This window comes from Leptosomus discolor, chromosome 8 (assembly GCF_034619465.1).
Source record: "Leptosomus discolor isolate bLepDis1 chromosome 8, bLepDis1.hap2, whole genome shotgun sequence".
Classification (NCBI taxonomy): Eukaryota; Metazoa; Chordata; class Aves; order Leptosomiformes; family Leptosomidae; genus Leptosomus; species Leptosomus discolor.
The window spans coordinates 46,639,854-46,657,417 of NC_141398.1; positions in this window are offsets into that span (position 1 = coordinate 46,639,854).

Consider the following 17,564-nt stretch of genomic DNA (forward strand, 5'->3'; position numbering starts at 1 on the left):
CCATAATATACTGTCCCTCACTGACTAGATATCTAAATGTGGAAATGAGATTAGGAATTATGGGTTTGGATTGCCGTTTTGCAATGAACAAAAATCAATATTACTGTTATTATAATACTTTAAAGTATCATTATATCTACAAATTCCTGAATTTATAGATATAGCGATACTTTAAAGTATCGCGATACAGGAATTTAGAAATTTGTAGACATACATAAAAACAAAGTGTCATTTATTGTAAGTACCTAATAATTATATATTACACATATAATAATTCTCTAGTGCATGAACAAACTGTACAATGTAGAGACAGATTAAAAATAAATATACTGCACTTGCTTGGCTAAATTAATCTACAGCTTACAGCCATAACAGAATAATGCATATAAAACTGTGGTAATTAAATATAATAATAGGGAAGAAATATTATTTTATTAAGCAGACTTTCATCTGAAAGCTTTTATATATAAAAGATGTGTGCATATAGACATATGTAGTAAATGAAACACTGTTCTGAAAGAATTTAAGAATTTTTAGATTGTGTTTCCCGGGTGAAATTCTGAAATGACCTTTTAAAATTAAGGAAATATGGCCTTTTTGAGTTGTTGCATCCAAGTTAAACATCTTAATTTTTTTATCTTTTCAGAACACAAACTGTCTTAATCTGGTACAGATTATATTTTACTGGATTAAGAGAGCACTTGAAATTATACAGTCTTCAATAAGATACAGTAAAACTGCAATTTTAATGGTCAGAGCAACCCATGTCCATTCTGTATTTATTTCTTTTAAGAGGACAGATGACTCCCTGAGGACTGGGCATATAAAACAGTACTGCTAGCTGGCTATCCAACAGGAAGTAATATGCACTTCCCCAAAGTGCATGACTAGTAAGCTAAAAATCGTTTAAAATTAATTAAATGTTTCTGAGACCCAGGACCAAACCACTGTGTTCTCATGATGTACTTAAAACAGCAGCAATGTTATGCTTCGAGATGGCATGCTATCACTTTGCACTTATTTCTCCTAACGTCTCTTTCTTTAAGTTTCAAGGCACTCTCTCTCTATAGTGTTTATCTTTCGTTCGTCACCTCATCTCCAAATATGTCTGTGGAGTATTTCATATGCACATGCGATCCTCTCTTCTCTCCCGTTTTGCCAAGTTGATATGACCACATTAGCACTGCGATGAAACTACATGCTGCATCTCTGGAGAAGTCTTGATTTTGGATTTGCTGCAATCCTAATTTCCTCCATACCATCCAGTCAGGTAAGAACATTGGAAGAATGAGTTCTTAACTGCCTGCAAAAGACATGCAGGCTTACTTTATGCTCAGACCCAGCTACATACCTATTCAATTTCTGCAAATAAATGTTTTATTTAACATTATGTTTAGCAGAAAAACTGTAATAAAATATATAATACACATAAAATATATTTTCCCAGTGCGATGTAGCAGATTACACTGCAGAAACTAGTTGTCCCACAATCAAGAACCACATTAGCCAATATTTAATGTTTGATTTCAACTGTGTTCTAAACTAACTGCTTGCTTTTATTTTTTTATATATTTTAAAATTTTATTTTAAAATAACTTGCTGACCACCAAGTGGAGAACTATAGTCTTCCAAATATATAAGCCCTTTCACTATATATAAAATTTTCCCATATAGTATTGTCTACAGTGTTATTGTGGTAGAGGAATAGAAAGAACAACTACAGTGATGTCATACAGCGTTAAATAAATAAAATAAAGAAAATTATTCTGTTTCAGTTTTGTGTGATTCCATTCAAAGCCATCACCTAACTAGGTAAGGGTGTCAGGGCTATACTTTGTGAACAAACACATATGTTCCTGGGACGCCAGTGAAGAGAAAGAATTTGCTTTGAAATATGAAATAAATTAAGATTAGCTTTTTGCAGTGCAGCAAAGGTAGCCTCCCTTCACCAAGGCACTGCAGTTCAGCGGCCAAACTGTTACTGAACTCCTGATCCCAGATAATGACACTGCATGAGTACAAAGACATCACCCAGACCTTTCTTCTCTATTTTCCTTTCTTTTTTCCCCTGTAATGAAATTTTTACTAAATTGTTTCTAAACTAAAGATCATTCTGGTATAACTTCCAAGCCAAAGTTAACAAATACTCACATAAGCATAAATTCATGTCTGAAAGCGTGGCTACTTCCTGACCAGAACAGTCCACAGACTGAAAATTTGCCCTATGAAACTATCCATTCGAAACCAAAAACTAGAACAAAGAAAACAGCAGGTCCACATCATAAGAGCTCTCAGGAAATTCATGGAGTAAGGCATATAAGAAAATCTTACCACACCCCCACAATTTGTGGTTTCCTTTAAAAGGTAACAAAAGTAGCAGGGCTGGTTGAGTTGCTATCCTTTGGCACTTCAGTGATCAGGCAGTAGAAAATTTTTTTAGTTCAGAAGAAAAACATCTTCAGACAGCCTTGATAGTGGCCTTTAAAGCAACAGAGATTGTATAGGTCAGTGATGTAACAGTCAGGACAAGCTGTTGGTAGTGCCATGAGACAACATGTGGGGAGAAGGAATAGGAAGATTTAATTCACAGTCAAAACAGACTTAGAGAAAAGTTGGAGCTGGGAGATTCAGCTTCCACACTTTGGACACAATATTCCTACCAGAAACAGATCTCTCTGAGGATTTTGCCACCAAAGTCCAAGGAACTCTCTAGAGTGGTAATGATTCCCATGGAATGAAATCCTTATCAAGGTCTTTAGAGCTATTGTCTACATCTGCACATATTTTCAACTCCCAAAGAGAACAGTTACTTGCTTCTGCTGCACAGCCCACACAGAAATGACACTTTGTTTGGGGAGCCTAAGACAAAATGAAACCCAAAGAGAGAAATAAGACATGTGAGTAACACATTGCCCCTATCAGAGGCCCTTGAAAAAACGAACTATAAACCCAGAGTATCACAGAGCTAGGTGTCTGAGAGAAGACGTGTTTAAGTTACTGAATAATCTGAAAGAATGGGTTTGGTTTCCGAAATCTTAAGTGTCATTTCCACAAAGGAGAACAAGGCAGAGAATTCAGGAAATGTTTCAGAAAAATTAGTGTAAAAAGCATTTCCATAGTCTTATTTCTAAAAAGCATTCAGGCCCATGGACGTGAAAAGCAGAGCAGTTCAGTATCTTTCAGAAGGAAATGGGTCCAAACTGTTGCAATATGATTAAGTGCTTGAGAAATTAAAAGGACTAGCAGTTCTATTTTGAGTTGCACCCAGGTGAGGTGATCATTTTTATTTAATTTAAACAAGGTTAATGATCAGCACTGTTTCACAGCAGAAGTTCCAGGTAAAGAAAGCAGTAATAGGATATTGGAGCCCTAGTTCTTCAGAATACCAAGTGAAAGTGCCAGTTACACCTTCCATGCCTCTATCTTATTGTTATTATTGTAGACATTGGGATTTCTTAGTTGAATATTCTTGAAGAAGGACTTCCATCTGGCCTTTCCACCGTACGTTCTTTTGGTCCTCAGGTAAGTCCTGCAACTACAATCACACAGCCATAAGACAAACCAGCTGAGGCTTGGTGCATTTTCAGGGACTCAAAGCATGTTCTTTGCCCTATCTGACACAATGCCTCTATCTCTTCAATGTTACTCTGCCTAATATACTCCAGATTGTGTACTCCTTGGACCATACCACATTGTACATTTAAACATTCATTGCTGCAAGGAAACATGATTCTTTCTTTGGGGAGCATAAACATGAATACAGTGAGATATAATTATTAATATATCATGTCAGTAAAATTTTATAATCAATAATGTAGGACAGTACACATAGTTGTATTGAAGTTGTTCTCTAAGACACCTCTAGCTGAAGTTCTTCTTTTATTTACTTATTGGTTTCCATAACCATAGTTTACAATACTTTAAAAACTGTCAGAACAAAAGGCATTTTGGTTTTTATGTTCTACAGAAGGCCATTAGGACTACCACATCTGTTCATGCTTCCGTAGTAAATCAAAGGAAAACATTTTTCTTCTCTTTCAAGAATTTTAATGGGTTTTTAACTTTGTTTATGTTACACAATTTCTCATGACTTATTTAATTCTCAACAATTTTTCTTGGTTTACTAATAATTTGAGATGAGTTGTATGAAAAATTTTCTAAAAATTAGTAAAGGATCAGCACCTTCAGCTCCTGGCAAGCTGCTTGTAGCACAAGTCAATAGGCAGTATGCCAACAGAGCACTAAATCTAAATACTTCTATAGTTCCAGAATTTTTTCCTACTGCATAGTTACTCAGTTAGGTCATTTATGACTTGACCAGTAGTATATGGATCTATGATCAGAGGGGCTATTCGAACTAAATCTGCAGAAAGCAAAGAGCTGTTGAAACTGTGGAAAAGCAAGAAAGACTGAGCAGAGGCGGACCAAGTCAATAAGTGTGAGGTGTGAGTAAAAACAATGTCTGATTTTTTTTTCCTTGGGTATTCTTAAATAACAGTTTCGGACACAAAAGGATTATTTGCACATTTGACAACAGACTTACCAGATTCATTCCTAAAACAGATAACACAACCCATACTCATTAAGCTTATTTAGTCTATCATAGCTTGACAAGCAATAATAATGTTTAATGTGAATATTCAAATGCAGAATTCAAAGACCATATCACAAATTTTGCCAGAATTCCACACAGTTTGATTAGTATGAGAGGTTTTTATAGATGCTTTGGGTTTTCCCCATTAAAAAGCTCATGATTTAGTAGTAAAGGCTGAGTTTCGTACAGAATGCTATTCTAAGACCAGCCTCAAAACAGGTGAGTTAAAAATGATCATGTCTGACTGCATTTATTTAAATGTTGCTGCTGCTAGAACCAGTGTTTTAAAAAAACACTGCTTTTTCAGTGATAGAGTAACCAATGGCCCTAGTTAAACTAAATCTGATATACAAAACTCAAGGTTTGTTTATAAGATCTGAGTACTCTCAGATCTAGTTAAAGTCATAGACAGTCAAAAGATGCTGTTTCTGACCATTTCTAGAGTGGTGAAAATATTTGCAGGCTCCCAGAAAGAGAAAATCCTTTGCCATGCCAGGTCAAAAAATCAGGCCTGAACTACTTGGCCTCAGGACAGAAGCGCAAAGGGAAAGATGGAAGCTAGTGACTTTGCTCCTAAGGCTATGCAGTTTAATGCTCAAGCATCAAACAAACTAGGTATAGGCTATGGGCAAGGAGTCCCCACGGTTTTTGAAAAAATTGATATTTGGGCATTTTTACTGCATTAACTAAGAAAAAGATATACTATTTCTAGTCTGTACACTATTATAGGTTTAGCACACTGTTAAAAAAATACAAACCAAGTTTAATAGCTTTTTGTATATCATATTAATGATTTGGTACTGTTGATGTACAATCAGTAAATCAGAAAACCTGCTCATGAGCACTGATGGAGTTCAATATTCAGGATTCTGTTGCTTGGGGGCATAAAGATTCTACACTTTAGGGTAGACAGAGGATATTCATTGTAATTTAGTTCTTTTTGAACTGAAATAAATGATGAGTTATGGAAGAAAGTAATTTAGAACAGGATAAAATCATAAGACATACTGATTATGATTTTGTGATTATAAATCTTCATAAAGCCTTACATGCTTATAACACCTTCCACATTGTATTTCAGTGTGTTCTTATGAAGTTTCTAAAAGACCATGTTTACTTTAGCACTTTTAAGAGTTTCAGTTAGCTTTAGGACAAAAGTACAACTGGACCACATGCAAGCTCGCTTTACTGGCAGACCTAAAGGTCTTCTGGCACTTTAACTAGAAACAGTTTCATATGCTCATGTTCACCATGCTCATTAAAGTAAGATGTTCACCTCTCAAAATAGACATGAAACAGTGTGATGCAATATTTTATGTTGATTTTTTCCCAGGTTTATTATGTACATTTTTGACAGAATTAGCCCAATCCTCTCTCACAAATTTTTAGTGAAATCATATTACAATTAATTCATAAATGCACTACTGAATGACCAAAATTACAGTAGAAGCTGGTCAGAAGTCTGTGAGCAGCCTCCAAATGTACACAGGCCTTTCAAATAGAAAGTTGTACTATACTTAAAAAAAAAAAAAAATTATTTGAGCTAGTTCTTCGCAGATACAGTTGCTCCAGTTATTTTTTAACCAAGTTGTAATAACACTGAGAAGATGACTGTTAGAACACAACAACTTTCAAGGCTACGCTTATGGAAGATATTTGAACTTTGTAAGGAAAAAAAAACCCTGTGCATCAAAAATGTGAAATTCTGTACACAATTTATCAGGTACTGAAGAAAAAGCTACAAAAATAGCTAAAGATACTTGATTGGCCACTTAGACTACTAAAGCTTATGAAGTCATACTGATTCATATGGAGCTGTGAATATGGCCAGTTAAATATAATTAAACACATATTTCACTCAGTAAGGTACAAAGTATATCTCAATTGTATCACCACATGCACACTTTGGTCAACTCCTCCTGTATCTGCTGCAGTAACAAATGACAAATTTTCCACAGAATAAACAGAGAATAAATAACTCAATTGAGGATAGGAACTCAGCCTCTCTAATTTCTTGTTAATATTTTCATCTGATGATGTGTTATCTGCATCCCTGTTCATATTGCCTGATCTGTTCTTATCTGTAAGGAGGTTTTTACGTATATTTGGGAATGAATTAATGTCAATAGCCATTTGGAAGTAGCCACAGTAATATCCAACTGCCAATGCCTGAGTTCTGGCTGGACTTCAAATCACAACAGCAAGAGACATTTTCTTCAGCATCTTGAGCTCAACGAAAAAGATAAACACCACATAGTAAGCCCAAGTCATACAAATATTAAAATCCCTCTTGTGTTTGTCACTCTTCTCAAGCACACGGTAATATCACTAAACAAATATCAGGAAACCAATGGAGAATTGCCTTCAAAATCTCGAGGTATACCGTGACAGAACTAAGCATTCCAATTTCAATTAATTTCTTGGAACAATACAAACACACTTACTAATAACAATCATTTATTTTTGGTGTCTAACAGAATCACAGAATGTTAGAGGTTGGAAGGGACCTCTGGAGATCATCTAGTCTAACCGCCCTGCCAGAGCAGGAACACCTAGAGTAGATGACACAGGAACACGTCCAGGCAGGTTTTGAATGTCTCCAGAGAAGGAGACACCACAGCCTCTCTGGACAGCCTGTTCCAGTGCTCTGCCACCCTTTAGAGATTAAAAATATATAGATTCTGTTTCTTTATTCAGTTTCGATTAAATTAATTTCATAATCTGGTTTTCTTTTTCACCTGCTAAAAAAAATTTGAGAAATAGCCCAGTCATGCACAGAAACACATAGCTGGAAACCATTGAATTATATGGTATAGAAGTTATTTTCATTTTCTCTCAATAAACACCATGTACTAATTTATGTGCAATATTTCAGCCACTAATATCAAGACAAGATGATAATTTATTACTAAAGATCAACTTATTTCTCATTGAATTGCATTTATTTGTGTTACCATCCATTCAGATCAGTACTTTGAGCTGAATTCAAGTAAGTCCACAGAGAGATTCTCCGAGATAAAGACAAAAATACAGTTCACGTTGCACCTATTTTTGAGTTGTAAGCAAAAATTCCATCAAGATCAAAAAATTAAGCAATGTCAAAGGGGATTTATTTCAAATACATCTAGTACATCACAATTCTGAAGATTTTACCTGGGCTTTCTTTTAGAAGTGATTTTTAATTTTTTTTTTTTTTTCAGACATAGTGACCATGATCAAATACATACAGCCCACAAGTACAGGATTTCATGGCCTGCTGAAGAGACAAGGACATAAGTAAATACTCAAAGTTTAGAATGCACTCAAGTTTCTCAAAAAACTGGAGCAAAGGTCCTTGAAAATTTAATCTTTATTGCATCACAGAATAATCGTGTATCTTTAGTCAGCTCTCTCCATTCCTCTATAACATGTATCCATTGCAGATGTATAATATTCCTCAGCTAATCTCAAAAATAGGTAATTAATTAGCTGCTATCAGCATAGTGCATTGCAGATACCAAACACGAAAAAAAGTTAGGGCAGCTGCTTTTCCTTTCCATAACTCAGCTGATATCCCATTGAGCAAATATATAGAATTTCAGGGACGTAGTATACGATGTAATGAGAGTGCAAAACTGCCCTCTTAGAAAGATGGTATCTAGTTTGGAATGGATGGCAGAAGAATTAATATGAGATGCACATGAGCTTATATGAGACATTCCATATTTCCTAGGCAACTGTTCTAGTCTATCCATACATCTAACATTTAAACATCTAACTAATGTAGATTTGTAGTTAATATGAGATTTTGAGGTGAGGTGAGAAAAGCCAAAAAAGTTCCAGTAAAGATTCAAACACTTCCCATGGTTCATTTATTTGTGGAGAATCTTTGTTTTCATAACTGCACAACTTAAGGAGAACTTTTTTTTTCCAGTGTCCAGAATTTTGTCATTTAGTAGCATCTCATTGATATTAGTTTAAATCAGGAGTCACACATCTTCCATCTGGCTACTACTACAGAAAAACAAGACCCCATGAAATAATGGCAAAGTGCAGACATGCAAAACCATCTTTCTATTTCAGAATATGGTCTTTTAAAACAGAGATGAAAGGTCTGTGTAAAAAAAAATAAATTAATGTATGTATATTGAGTAAAAGAAGATGGGAGGAAAAAAAAGTACAAATAGTAAGGAATTCTATGTGCTCCCCATTTTAAAGTAAGAAAATACAGGACTTCTCATTTCTCTTCTCTTCCTCAGTTCTGTCCAGTATGGTCCAAGTTTGTTCTTCCCACCTATTTAAGTTACAATCTTGAGGTTTTCACTGTTTTTGATGTGTGTAGATCTGGCAATATGCATTTAGAGCATAAAATGATCCATCCTTCAACCTCTTCATCCATCTCCACAACCACACATGTTTTTTGTTAGGGTCTGAAAAGTGAACTGTGACCCGTGTGGAAGATCACTGCATTTATACAGCATTTAAGTATAGCCCATAAGATATACCTTCCCCCAGAATAGATTCTACATGTTTGTAATTACTCTCCCTCATTTTGAGTACTGAACATATATTTTTCTGAATTTACTATTGCGCTTCTATTCCACTCCTAATGTACAATATGAAAAATTATCATTTCATCCACAACCCCCCCATTATTTCCCATTATAAATAGCTTATATACAGAGGCTATACTCTGCTCTCTCTTCAGCATGAGCAGTGATACAGTGAAGAGAGAGATGGTATGGCAAGTATTTTCCCCCTGCTGCACATGTGAAAGAAAAACACAAGATACAGATCTAGCGTAAGGTGGAGGGCAAGCTAGGATGACCAGCAGTGGTCCATTATTCCAGTAGGGCACAGCCAGCTGGCACAGAGCCTTCTCAGGCCCCATGGCTCCTACTATGCACACGCTGCCATATGGCTCCGAGGGAGCATTCACAGCTCCTTTTTGCAGTGTAAGTAGGGACACCAAAGAGCGTGCTGTCTCCAGCAATACTGAGCCAGTCTGTCCCATAAGATATTTTTGTGAAGTAATGTGATGTAACTAGGAACTCTTTAATCTACAGCTAGTAAAAGCAGAACCCTAACTGTTACTGTTCTTTATATTCTGCCACAAAGAATAAATCATTTTATTTGGCTATAATATATATTTCAGACTAGATCGGATCAGGATATTACTGCAAGTCAAAACTTAAAAAGTAGAAGCATAGAAAAGCTGAGAGGATGATGTACGTTTTGATTTAGTGGTTGAATCACAAAATAGAAAATAAATTCTGATTATCAGAAATCTTTTCTTTGCCCTGAAGTGAAATGCCTTTTTGCTTTCATTTTCCCACACTTATTTTGTAAATTTGATCTATTTTGAATTGAAACAACAATTTTGAATTTTAAAATCAAAATGTTTTAAAAATACCGCAAGAAAATTCCAGTATTTCTACATTTTATTTTCTTTCTGATTGCCACTGAAATGGCTTGTCCAGCTCACCCTGTAGCAACAAGAAGATAATTTTATGCCACCAACATAGCATTCTTTGAAAAATTATTGTTGATAAAAATAATATCGTACACCTCAGAGCCAGTGTTTTCAGATTATCTCAATAGTAATAAACATTGTTTGGAATAATGCTGTCAGACACAGGATGGATACTGGTTTCTCCTACACAACGCAGATTTAAAAGAACAATTCAGACAATTAACTGAGATAAGAGTGTATGATTGTATTCCAAACAATGATCTGATAGTGCCTGTCTCTCTCCATCATCTTCACTTGCATGCAAGGTCTACCAAACCTGAGAGTAAGCAGTCTAAATTAGTCTTAACTCTCGCACTTAAGCGCAAGACTGGCATATAACTGCTACTTGGAGGAGATCTGGATGCAGCCCTAACACATAGAAACCAAAATAACACATCAGTGGAAAGTGTGATTGATCAAAATATCTGTATAGAAAGCCAGCAAGTTAGGAAGAGCAAAGAAAGAGAGCATTGGGAAGAAGAAGCTGCAGTCTAGAAAGCAATTTCCAAGACAGAGCATGGAGATCCATGTTTGCATAGTGCACAGGGACTCAGCCTACTGCTGGGTGCTGCTTAACAAGTTACGTCCACGTGTATCATGTAAGTGAGCAGTGAGAAGATGCAAAATGCTTCTGTGGAAGTGATCTGTGGTATTAGGAAAACCAAGGTTTGAACTCTTACTGTTAAAATGGAATCTAGCCTGGAGTAGATGACAGCAACCACCTGAAATTGTTTGTGTTTACTTCTGAGCATCTTATGACTGTATTTATGAGAGTGCGAGCTTTGGCGGCCTTCAAAAAAATGTTTTGGGAAGGTATGCAACTGTGCAGAGACTTCATGCTATAACTGTACATCTGGCACATTCTATGGCATTTAAGGCTCATTAAATTCTGAATCCTGTGTCATCTGCCCTTGGCTTAAAATAGTTTGTGTGAGCCTTTTGTCTCTAAATTCCTCTTTAACAGAAGTTGTTTCTGTCAGTCTCTTAGCTCCCTTTATTCTCTTTGTCACATCAGTTCCTCAGCAATAGCACAGGCTCAGATTATAGCCCCAGTCCTCCACAATTTGACTCCCTTTGTGTTTACTTACAGGAGAGCAAAAACGACTGAACAGTTTACATAAATCCTCTATAAACAACTAACAATTAAAGTAATTTCAGGACACTTTTTTTAAAAACTGTATTTTTTTTTCCAATTACATTAAATTCAAAGTAAATTTTTCAAAGTAAGGTTTCAGCCCAGTTTTCTTGCACACAAAAAATTCTGTAACTGTAACAGTAATGTTTTCTATACAAACAGTCTAGGAACTGCCCCATATATAGTTTTTTTCTGTGCAACAGCTCTTTAAGACCGCTAAATATTAATATATATATTATATATAAATCTGATATGTCTCAAATTGCTGTGCTTGTCATAAATCAAGAGACTCATCACGATAGCAATGTTATATCCCAAAAGAAATTTCCATTTAATTTAAAGCAACAGTTTGAGATTAGTAAAACATGATAAAAATTCAGACATTTCTAGTGAAATCAAGAAATATCACATCACTGTAGTCTGATTTCAATGACTATTCGAAGTTACTGGGGGGAAAAAGAGACTGTCTTATTACAGGTTGGCAGTACAGATTTTATGACAAATTTCTTCCCTGCTGTAAAGACTTTATGGCTGAAAAGGTACACTGCTTCATAAAATGAAGCATCTTTTTCTATGATAATAACTGTTAAGTTTTTCCTCAATGCTCATATGCCTCTAGCTTATTTTGTAATGATATAACACCTGCAATGGATTAAATCTATACTGTAACTGTAGCAGATAGTATAAGAAGTGTCAGTTCTCATTAGCCTGCATATAAATCTGCCTTTTTTGGTAAGCAGGATAAAAGAAAGACCACTGAACCGCTAGAAACTCAAAGCATATGTTGTTCATGCAAAAAGGACATTCAGCAACATGAATCTTTTCCACATCATTCCCTTTTAGGATTGGAAGAATGTTTTTAGAAAGGAAAGGAAATATGCAGAAATGCATTACCAACAAGTTGAAGTAGGTTTTTATAATTACTTGCTGACACAGCTGAACAGTCATAAAACATCAGAAAGAGCAAATGAGTTGATAATGTAAAACAGTGATTAGGATTTTGTGCATGCTTATGCTATTTACATATTTTAATGCTTTGATATTAACATGTCAACTTTAGTAGTATGTAAATGAATACCCTTGTGTGAGATTTATCTTCCTCAGCATTAGACACGTATTCATTCACAACAACTGTAAATTTCCTTCCTTACTTGTCTTTTCAGAGAGACTTTTCAGGATCTTCCACAAAACGTTTTCCCTGCAATCTCCTGTCCAGATTCATTAAAGAAGTTTATAGCTCTAATGGATAGAACAGCAGTAGCCACCAGCTCCACATATCACTGTGCTATAAAAACACATCCACACAGAGAATCTCTTTGTGCCTGGAGGTTTTACAACCATCTAAATAAAAAGAGATTATTCAACCACCTAGTATTTCTGCCTGTTTCTGGGTAGTGCTGATGCTCACTGGCAATCTGATGTAACGTACTTAAGCTGAGAAGCATGATAACACATCATAACAGTGATGCCTCAAAAGAGTCACGGCACATTCCAAAGGTATTTCAAAAGATTCAGGAGAAAACATAAATACATATTTCAATATTTTTCCCTACTTCATTGCATTCCTAATCAATCTTATTTTTCTGTTGACTATATATCTGGAAAATTTTCATCCTTCAGATGAACACCACTTAATTAGAGAAAAAAAAAAAGCTGGAAAACCAAAGTATGGCGTGATTAAAAAAAAAGTACAGCCTGACATCAGTTATTGCTTTATGGTGCACTGCAATTTAGTTCTGGGTGTGCTGCAGAACCCTGCATAATACAGCTATAGTTGCCTGGCAACAAACAGGAACTATATCAGAAAGCAGTAAAGGTGTGAATGAATAAACAGAAGTGACAGGGACATGTGAAAAAGCCTTGTAAAACCACGTTCAGTGATAGAATGTCTGACCAGACTTTCACAACATTTCAAGGAGAGCATAGGATCAAATTCTACTCACCATTAAAGCGGGATAAAGGCATGAACACATAAACTGCATCTGACTAAACAAGCATAAAATAAAACCTGGAGAAAAGGCAAATTAAGAAATGTATTCTGATCAGCTTGGATAATGAGTATGTATACAGATTAAATACCCAACACTCCCTTGAATAGGTGAGGTAGAATTGATTAGAACTCCTGACTCAGTTCTAGGTGCTCATCAGGCACACATTTTGGTCCTAAACTCTTGGAAACCAAGCACTCACACACTGAATTTGAAAGACCTTTGCTCATTCTCCACACTTCTTTCCATTCAGAAACTCCTATGCTGAGACACTGAACTGTTTTTCTATTTTGTGCTTTATTTATTTGCAAGATTCTTTTGTTATAACCAATAGCCAATTTAACATATAAGGTTCATAACACACAACTGCACTTCACACTGAAAGGTTAATACTTTTTACAAGTGTTTTATCCATTTTACTGCCCCACAATATTTTCTTACAAAAGCAATCTCATTTTAATATGAATACATAATTGGATGAGAATAGTTACGTATGAGAAAAGCCTGAAAATCCAAACGATGCTGATATACCCTCTGAAAAGTGTCCTGAAAAGGAACACATTTCATAGTGAAAGACTATACAATTATTGGTTTGATGTATTAAATATACATGTCCAAGTCGTTCATCTGGTATATATCAGAGAAACTCCCATGAGTAGCCAAGCTACTTTATAACAACCAAGGGTCTTACTCTGTTTCAGAAAATGATGCTGAAAGATCCAGCTAAATCCAAGTCTGCCTTTTTCTTTTCTATAGGCAAGGAAAACTCTAAGACAATGTGATCAAGCAGAGATTGATTAGTCAGAATTACACTGACGTAATGTTGGGGCAGAAAGTTGCATGAGGTCATCTTCCTGAACAGATGGTCTAGAGATATTGGTTTTAACTAGCACATGGTTGAGTAAATAATGTTTAAGTTTTCTTTGAAAGCCTGGGGAGTGAACCAGATAGAGTTGAGTGAAATACCTGTGCCTCCTGCCCACATCATCTGCTACTCCTAGGGTTTTCATTTCCTGCACTGTTTGTGCTTTATCACACGGCTCACTGGTCAGGCAGTCTGTGCCCTTGGTTCAAAAAGCTTTTCTTGGAAGACAGAAAGATGTGCACTTAGTTTCAATTTGTAATTTCTTCATATATGTAGTTTGCACCTTACAGGCAAGATCAGTCAACAGACACAGAAATGTGTGTCTGAATCACTTTTTTCAGTCAGTATAACAAATTTTACATGAAGTAATAAATGACCATAATAGGATAAAAATCTACATGATCAGTTTTATGAACTATTTGGTTTCTGTTCAGATTAAATGCCCATTTGAACACACCCCGATTTGTTAATCATCATGATTGTCCAACATGGACATATCTAAGCATGTGCATTTACACTCTCAAAAGGACTGTCCTGGTCCTTATATTATATTATATTATATTATATATATGTTTATTAGCTCTTTGTTTAGAATAAATTAAAATCGGTTGACAATAAAGTTCAGCAGATCTCACTAGGACTTTTTGATTCTCTGAACAGGAACATCTCTTTCACAAGCAGCATCAACATAACTGACTTTCTCAATAATGGCAGTTATGTGTTCTATCATACTTGCTTTTCACAGTAACAATTCTGGGAATGTCATTGTTACAATATTTAAGTGATGCTTCAGCAGTTGAAAATGGCATATTAAAGATGAAAATAAAAGCACAAGATTCAAAACCAGGGTAATAATTTTCAGCCAAGTAAATGAACATGTAGAATTAAGGTAATCTTGACTATAAATTATTTTCTAGTTTGCTGCATTACCTAGTATTTTAGTATCTTAAAATGACTCCCAAATACTACTGATTCATGACTACAAATCATTATTCTTGGTAAACACCAAAATAAAGTACAGAAGCATAATCAAAATGTTATAGAAAAATGAAAAACACATCATAAAACATACTTGCACAGGCACGGATGTGAGATGGTAACAATATTTGAAATAAACTGTCTGCATTACCCACGTGGAAGGAGCAATCAGATATGCAGGTCATCCAATTATTCATTTAACTCTTATTAAAAACTTGCTGCTCCCTTCAGCTTCATAGTCTAAAAACTGCTGACTGCTGGCAGAGCTTCCACATTTCTATTTTTAAAAATGTGTACATAATTTTCGTATTTCACTCATCACTAATCTCTTACTGATGCTTATAACAAAGGCTAAAAAAGAAAGCCATAAAAGAAAAAAGAATAAAACTGACATTCTGATTTGTCTTATTAAAGCCAGCCTTTGATCTAAAGAGAACCTGAATAGCCTTCTGTAACAGCAGCCAGGTGTGCAAAAAGGGAAGAGGAAAGGAGACAGGTACTGTTGCATATATCTGAGAAGTAAGATTCAGTTGAAAAATTCACTTTCAAATTTGAATTTTCATCCCGTCTTCCTCACAACAGTTCAGGTTACTATGATCTGGGCTGACTGAAATTCATCACAGAAACATGCACCTTCGGCCAATATTTTACAAATGTTTTTGATAACACCAATAAAAGGATGAACCCTTGTGGTAATGGTTACTATGGAAAAGTTGCGATCAAAAATTTCCACTTTACTAAATCCTTTTATAAATATTCCCACCTATCAAACTGTATAGTTTGCAATGACCTAGTTTCACTTGGGGCATCAGAAACTATAATGTCATTACTAGTAGTATTGTAGACAAGTGTTTTTCTCATGTTTTTATGACTGTAATGCCATGTCTATTTGACTTCACTGACACTACTCATGGCAGACTTGCTTATGACATAATTATGTAAATACATAGCTTATTATTGCATAATAGCCTTACAAATATCATGCATGCATCATTATGCAAATTTGAACGGTGGAACAAATGTTGTTGATGTCAATATGTCCATACCAGAATAAGCTAATCAAATGAAATATAGTCCAATTAGCAGTATGGTGCACAATCTTAAATAAAAGGATATGCTCACGGGAGGAAGGAATACTTAAAATTTATGGCAAAAATCTGACATAACTTCAGCAAAAAGTAAAGATTATATTCAGTTGATCCCAAGACACTGTAGCTCAAGAAATAATGGATGATAGACATATCAAATGCTAAGTTCTCTAAAGCTACCTGTCACCCAATTCAACCTGTCTGAAAGTTAGGAACGTGATCTAGGCTAGTTTTGTAGTTACCACTAAAGTTAAGAGAGAGGGGGTAGGAGGGAAAGAGAGAAAGAGAAAGACTTGCAGAGTCAAGTACGCCACCTTAGACGTTTATGTCGAGGTGGTACTGATTACCTTCTGAAAGTGCTTATCTCTCTTCAACGACTACAGAGAGAACTTATAGCTTGGATAAATAATAAACAAACTTCTAAAATGTGTTAAGACCTAACACCTAACATTTTAAGGCCTAAATTCCAGCCTAAATATTGCATACATATATGAAACAACCCATATATCATATCCTAACTCAAATGGCCAGGTACCTCCTTGCTCAGACAGTGCAAATCTATTCTCTACACAATAAATACCTATGGAGGATGTGGCAATATCACGTAGATTCTAATGGACCATACTAACTTAAGGAGCACATTGGATTGCTAGCTGAATGAAAACCTCTCTGGAAGGAAGTCGAATTTTGAAACCTTAATATTCAAGTTTCAAGGGAAAAAAAGATGCAGATGCTACCTCTGAGCTGCAGGGATGCCTATCATTATCAGGCTGTTGACTCATGTCCACTTTCAGCCTCCCTCTCTGGCTTCAGAATACCCTAGGAAGCTTGGAGCACACAAACATATTAGCATTGGAAAAAAGGGTTTGCTTGTTTTTCTGTTTGCCACATGATATGAATAAAAACCAGCATATAAAAACTTGAAGAAAATGACATTAAACAGAAACTATGCACTTCTAATCAACAAGGGAACCAACAAATACAACATAAAACCAGGATAACATTTTACTTGAGGAAAAATAAAAGCAAAGTATTCTTTAAAAGTTACAATGTGTAGTCACCACCAGCCATGTGATCTGCATTTTCACTGAAGGAATTACACAAATGTAATTAGTGTCTATAAAGTATTGACCAAACACTTTCTGCATGAAAATGGTATGAATTTTTATTTGAAATGAGTGATATGCAATAATAGTGATTGCTATAGCATACGAGATATTTTCAAGTCTTTTCCAAATAATTTTAGAAAAATTCCAGGCTGCAGAGAAGTTGCTTGTTTTAACTCTTTAGTACTATGTATGGTGAGAAACATATTTACAACATTTACTAAAATGTATAGTGTGAAACAGAATAATTATTAGTTGGTATTGTTTCTACTCACTGACTGACTGACATATCTTTTGCAGGAAAATAACAATCATTGGA